Source organism: Bos taurus, chromosome 18, assembly GCF_002263795.3.
Source record: "Bos taurus isolate L1 Dominette 01449 registration number 42190680 breed Hereford chromosome 18, ARS-UCD2.0, whole genome shotgun sequence".
In the NCBI taxonomy this organism is placed as follows: domain Eukaryota; kingdom Metazoa; phylum Chordata; class Mammalia; order Artiodactyla; family Bovidae; genus Bos; species Bos taurus.
In genome coordinates, this window is record NC_037345.1 from 60,951,392 (window position 1) to 60,958,720 (window position 7,329).

Below are 7,329 nucleotides of genomic sequence, written 5' to 3' on the forward strand. Positions count from 1 at the left end.
ATGCTGTGTCAGTATGCTCGCCAGTTTGGTCAGAAGCTGGTCCACAGGCGGCCGCTGGAGCCCATAGAAGAATCTGAGAGTCCCATGGCTCATCTGAACATCCTAGATCTGGTTGTCTTGGGTGAGGGCAGAAGCCTGGGATCCGGTGTGTACGTCTTGATTGGCTTCATTGCCAAGCTAATAGCTGGACCATCAGTTATCATCTGCTTCTTGGTGGACTCCCTGTCTTCTGTGTTGTTCGGGCTCTGCTATGCTGAGCTGGGGGCCCAGATACCACATGTTGGTTCTATGTATCTCCATAGCTATGTCATCATGGGACAACTGTGTGCCTTTGTCATTGGCTGGAACCTCATTTTGTCCTTATTTGTTGGTGAGATGATGGGTAGGGGGAAGATGTGGGCTAAAGATCCAGAAACAGGGAGGTGATATTGGGGTCATACTCATGTATAAACCCCTTGCTATTGACCTTGCAGCAGGAACCTGGTAATAGTGGCCAAAACCCCTTCAACTTCTTTCTACTCAGCTCTATCCTGTTTTGCTTAAATGATGGACCAAGAACTCAGAAGAAAGGGAACTGTAGAGGGTAGATGAGAGGGGGACATGGCCCACAGGCTCACCCCCTCATCATATTGAAGTCTCTGCTCAGCTGTTGTCTTTGTGGGATTTTCCATTATCTCTAGATTTTACATTTCACCCTCATCTCCCTGCCCTCCTGGTCCCACTTCCCTGTCTTCTTTTCTTATATAGCATTGATCTCCTCTCAGTGTATTAACCAGTTGATGTATTTTGTGAATCATTTGGGTCTGCTTTCCCCTTCCCTCTCTCCCCTCCCCCATGAAAAGAAACTTTGAGATTAGGGTTTTTGCTTGATTTTTAAAAAAAAAAAATACATCCCAAGGCACATAGCAGAGGATGTGTGTTTATGTGTGTTACTGAATATTCCTCTTATCACTGCAGGCACTGCTTGTGTGGCCAAGGCCTGGAGCATCGCCTTTGACAGCCTCACTGGGAACCACATCTCTCAGGCGTTAGAAGGAACCTTCTCTCCGTATATGCCCTCTGCCCTCGGCACTTTCCCCGACTTTGTCGTGCTGGGCCCGCTGCTGCTGATTACTGGTGAGAAGGGGTCAGTGATAGAAGAGTGAGGTGTGGAGGGGGAAGTGGGGTGGGAAAGGATTGGAGTGGTGGAATGGTGGAGGGCTTAGAACAGGAAGAAGGGTCTGAGATATGAGAGACAGAAAGGGAGGACATAGCCGGTTGTTTTCTACCCTTGGCAGTAGAGATTCTGGGCTGGATCATTCTTTGGTGTGGGGGTTGTCCTGTGCATTGTAGGGTGGGTTTTTTTTTTTTTTTTTTCAAGTCATTATAGAGTTTTGAGCAACAACCCTGGACTTTACCCACTAGATACCCCTGATGCCCATTCCCCCAAACTGAGGTATTGAGAATGTCCCCGGACAGAGCCAAATGTCCCTTGGAAGGCAAAATTATGCCTGCTCAGAATCATTTCCTTAGACCAAAAAAGTTCCTTCCTCTCTATTGAGACCAAAGATGTTTTTTCAATGGAGATGAAATTCTCATGGTGTAAAATTAACAATTTTAATACTTGCCCACCTTTATTGAGATATATTTGACATAAACAATTGTCTAAATTCAAGGTACACAATGTCATGGTTTTTTTAGATCCCCCCTGTTGTGAGATGATTGCCACAGTAAGAAATTAACCATCATAAAGGGCACACTCAGTGACATCTAGTAAATTCACAGTGTTGTACAACCATCACCTCCACCTAGTTCCAGAGATTTTCATCACCTGAAAAGGAAACCTGGTACCCATTGAGCAGTCACTGTCCATCTGCCACCTCGACCCTGGTCCCAAAACCCCCAGACCCTGGTGATCACTAATCTGCTTTCTGTCTCTATATATTCATTTATTTTGGATGCTTCCTATTCCATCTTATCCAAGGAGTACTGGTTCTTGGAGTTCCTGTGTCAGCCTGGATTATCAAAGTGTTCATAAGCTTGAATATTTTGATTCCAATCTTCGTGATCATCTCTGGCTTCATTAAGGGAGACCTGCTCAACTGGCAGCTCACGGAACAGGACTACAAAAACACATCTGGATCAAGTGACATCTACAGGACTGGAGGGTATCTTTGACCTTAGTAACACGTGTGAGGGGTGAGGGTGTGCCGGGTTGACAACATGGTGGGGACTCGAGAGACCTGGGCTGATGGATCCAGGTGATGGCAGTCCTGGAGCCTAGGACTTGTGGTGTTAACAGAGAAGTCCAGTAGAGAAGGCTGAACTCACTTCACCCATGTTCATCCTCGTTCCTTCTCTCACCACAGCTTGGGCCCTCTGGGTTCTGGAGGGTTTGTGCCTTTTGGCTTTGAAGGGATTCTCCACGGAGCAGCTATATTTTTCAGATCATATTTTGGCTTTGAGTGTCATTGTCACTAAAGGTAACAAGGTCATTGTATGTCCCATCGGGGGTTTGGACATGGTTTGGGCTCCCCTTGGGCTTAGGGACGGGTAGAAGGTGAGGTGTGTGAGGGAGGGGGTTTTGTGCTTTCACCCCAGTGTGTTTCCTGACCCATTACTTCCACCCATCCTGCAGGGAGATAAGCTCTAAATCCTCAGCGTTCCGTCCCCTTGAGCATGGTGATCTCCATCTTCATCTGCTTTTTGGCGTACTCGGGTGTCTCAGTGGCACTCACCCCCATGGTGCCCTACTACCAGATTCATCACTACAATCCTTTGCCACGTGCTTCTTTCCATGTTGGGTGGGCTCCTGCTGGACATGTCATGGCTGTTGTCTTCCTATGTAACCTTTTATACAGGTCAGTGTCATGGGTTTCTCCCCATCTACTGTCAGATGCTCAGGTATCCTGTCTCTTGGGATTGAGAGACAAGAGGGAAGGACACCTCACATGGACTAGAGAGCAGATGGCCGGTCTGTCCTGCTTCTCCACATGTTCCCATTTTCTTATCCAGCCTCCTTAGAGCCATGTTTGTCTTGTCTCCGTTGATCTGCGCAATGGCAGATAATGGGCTCCTTTTCCGGGGACTTGGATGGATCCATGCCGGTACCCACAGCCCCATCATAGCCATCCTGGCTTCTGGAACTCTTGCAGGTGAATAAGCAAAACCCACTCCTTCTCTAATCAGTTCCCCTCACCTGGACTTTTCCTGTGGTTTCTCATTCCCTTCTTCCACCCTCATTCTAGCAATCGTGGCATTACCCTTTGAGCTCCGAGATATTGTGGAATTCATGTTAATTGGGATCATGCTTGCTTACACCCTTGTGGCTTTTTCTGTGCTTGTCCTCAGGTGAGACTCCACTTCACTTTGACTGCGGATCTTGGACTTGTGGGAACTGATAGGGAGGTAGTCATCTTCGGCTGATATGCTGCCTTCTAAAATCCTGCTCTGCTTAAGGCAGCACAGGTGGGGAATAGATTGTGTGATGATGGATCAGTAGGGGCTACTCTTAATATTGCTTTAATACCTCTAATTCAGGTACCAGGCAGATCACAATTTCAGCAAGAATAAAAAACAGAGGAAGAAACTGAGGTGGGGCCTGTAACTGAAGAAAGTCCTTCAAGATCTATGCCTGAAGCAGGAATGTCAAACTTTCTAAAGAGTCTGTGGTTCCCTGCCAGCACCATCCCCATCTAGAAATCTGGCCAGATTGTCTATGGATGTACCTTCCTGCTTGGTGAGCAGTTGGATTTCTCTTTGGTCATATTCTGAAACTGACAGGAGGTGGTGGGAATGTGTATTTTGGAAGTTGAAAAGCCTTGGAGATACGATGTCCCTTCCTGGGGTGGGCAACTTTGGAGCGGGGTGTGACCCAAGGCACTGATACATTTGTCTTCTGGGTCCAGCGTGTTCTCTTCCTCCTTGACCCTTGCAGTTCTCCTGCTGACCATCCTGAGCCTGATCCTGGCCCAGTGGCCCAGCCACATGTTCTCTGGAGACCCCGGGCTCACAACAGTGGCTGTGCTGCTGCTGCTGCTCATCACTGGGGTCATGGTCATCATCTGGAGGCAGCCCCAGGACCCCTCTCCCCTTTACTTCAAGTAGGTGACCTTATGTGTCCAAAGTGTCCACCTTCAGTGAATGCAATCTGCAGGCTTTGACATCTAAACATCCTTCTCCTGGTCCAGAGAAGAAGAGAAGTTGCTAAAACCAGTGGTCCCTTCCCCAGTTCCACACAGAGTGCTTTACATACACAGTCTCAGCAGGCACTCAACACACAGCCTGAGGAGGACTCGAGTCTTCTCACCCACGTGGGTCGGGTCTCCCTCTCAGACGTCTGGGCTGTGTCCAGGGATGAACTGACTCTGCCCACAGGTCCCTGCTCTGCCTGTTCTCCCACTGGTCAGCATCTTTGTGAACATTTACCTGATGATGCAGATCACCTCTGGGGCCTGGGTCCAATTTGGCATCTGAAATGCAATTGGTAAGTGACTTTCCGGGATAAAGAAGTGTGACCGAACCCAATACTCTTCCTACTATCTTGTCCCCAAAAGTTTGTCAGACACCATACTAGGAGGTCTATTGGGTATTTGTAAGTGATGAGAGCGCCTACTTTCCCTTCTCACCATCTCATTTCCCTACTAGGATTTGTCATATACTTTGGATATGGGATCCGACACAGCCTGGCAGGGAATGATGAGCCACAGGCACCAGCCTCCAATTCTTAGACTTGACAAAAACATCCTGTAACCACAGGACATCGATGCTGTGTGGAATTCCTCTAGGCACTGGAGTTATCTTCTGGTTCAAGGGACACTTTGAGTCTGTGGACTGTTGTTATTGTCTTCTTGACAGAACAGAACCTGGGGACAGGAGTCGACAAAAAGAAGGTGAAGAAAAGAAGGAAGTGGGGGACCCAAGTCTCTACTGGAACAAGGGTACTTTATTCATGGCAGCGTGTGCTTATATATTGTTATACAAGGAAGCTTTAGGCAGAAAAATAAAGTTGAGTAAAAAACACTGAAACCAGACGCTTAACAACAGTAACTAAGGGAATAACAATAGTCATAGGTCCATAGCAACAGTAACTAGGGGAATAGCAATTGTCACAGGGCCAGAAGACAATCCATGTATTGGAAATAGGAAAATGACTAAGTAGTTTTACAGAAAAGTAAAAAGGTTACTGAAAGGAATCCATGTATGCGTTCTACCTCATGACCTCAGTCCTGAGAACTGCGTGCAGCTCTGCTCATTTCTGTTTTCCAGGAACTTATAAGGAACAGAAGGCCCTTGAGAAACAGAAAACAACATATAGGATTCCTTAAAATTAAACGTTCCCTGACAGACTGTGATGGTGTATGCATTTAAAGCTCTATGTTTACTGGCAGTGGAAAAAATCACATTGGTGTTGTATATGTACATTTTTTCAAATAAACTTTTAATAGCATATTATGCATAATGAAAAGTTCAGTCTTCACAAATGTGTAGCAAGATGAACTTTCATAAAGAAAGTACCATGATATAATCAACATCTAGAGGAAGAAACAAAATATTAACCTACAGGTAAGAAGATCCTGCTTGTGGCTCTTTGCAGCAAAAACACCAGAGATTGCCTCATGGGAAGGAAACTCGGGTACTGTATATTGTGTCAAGAGTTACACTTGAAATATTAGGACAAGCAGATTGGAAGTAAAAGGAAGGGAACAGACACACTGTGTAAGCAGTAACAGAAGAAAGCTAGGGTAGTTATATTACTCTCGGACAATGTAGACTCTTAAAAAAGAGATTAATAACAGATAAAGTAGATCATTCATATCAATAAAATGATCATTTAAAAAAAATCTCTTCCCCCACTTCATTGAGACATAGTGTAACATTGTGTAAATGATTGTTTTTCTTTACTTTTCTGTTGTAAACTCAGAGTCACACAGTAGAGTTGATAAAGAAAAATTCTCAATTGAAAAATGAAACTGCATTGCTAGAAGTGGGGGAAAGGGGTTTAGGTAATGGGTGGTTGATAAATGGTTATAGTTGAGTGAAGCTCTAAGATAGGGAAGTGAAAGTAAAAAGACAAGATATAAAGTTGTTGCTGCAGAACAGAATGCTAAAATTTAGAGTATGGACATTCAAAAAGTTGGTAATAATGAAGTATAGGACTGTTTGTTGGAACAATGGAAGTAGAGTGAAGGAGGTCAAGAAACAGTACAAGTTATTAGATTGCCCTGGGTAGCTATACAATGTGATAGGGTAGCCAAAATCCAGCCTTTGTAACCAAGTACCAAACTGAATAGTGGAGATAGAGCCAAGGGGGCAAAAGCAGGCTAATGCCCTCAAAACCATGTGTCCTGACATGGAAGGGTAAGAGGAGGTTTATAATTGTTCAAAGAGGAGAACATGATGAGCTAATAGACATTCTTCTGATGGGTTGGTGTGAGGTCACTGGGAATCAGCATCATCAACTTTCTGATTCCAACTGGTCTGGGGTCTATGTGTTCATGGGTAGTGTACAGTTAACTTTTTTCAGCTGGCTAGGGGGTTCAATATCTGCAACATAGCCCAAAAGTATCGTTGTATATATCTCAAATGGGCAGGGCAGAATCCTGCCCCTACCGCACCGCAAGGCTGTGCTATTGTGGGTTTTTTTTTTTTCTTTTCATTTTTTTATTTGGCTGCTTTGGGTCCTAGTTGCAGCACACAGGATCTTCATTTATCATATGGGATCTTTCCTTTCAGTGCATGGAGTGTAGCTGTGGCACTTGGACTCGGTAGTTGTGGCTCTCCCATCCAGTTGCTCCATGGCATATGGTATCTTTGTTCCCCAAAAAGAAAGTGAAAGTGTTAGCTGTTCTGTCATCCCCGACTCTTTGTGACCCCATGGACTGTGTCCATGGAATTCTCCAGGCAAGAATGCTGAAGCAGGTTCCCTGTCTTCCTCCAGGGGATCTTCCCAACTCAAGGATGGAACCCACATCTCTATGTCTCCTGCATTGGCAGGCATGTTCTTTACCATTAGTGCCACCTGGTAAGCACTTACATGTACTGCTGCTGCTGCTAAGTCGCTTCAGTCGTGTCTGACTCTGTGCGACCCCATAGATGGCAGCCCACCAGGCTCCCCCGTCCCTGGGGTTCTCCAGGCAAGAATACCGGAGTGGGTTGCCATTTCCTTCCCCAGTGCAGAAAAGTGAAGACTGAAAGTGAAGTCGCTCAGTCGTGCCCGACCCTCAGCAACCCCATGGATTGCAGCTACCAGGCTCCTCCATCCATGGGATTTTCCAGGCAAGAGTACTGGAGTGGGGTGCCATTGCCTTCTCCATTACATGTACTACTGGCCTCTTATTTGGTTGAAAG

The 7,329-nt window shown here is 45.8% G+C and overlaps 1 pseudogene; it reads left to right on the forward strand.

Annotated features, from left to right (window-relative positions):
* Nucleotides 1-4,709, forward strand: LOC504704 (cationic amino acid transporter 3-like; annotated as a pseudogene).
* The last annotated feature ends 2,620 nt before the right edge of the window (nt 4,710-7,329 follow it).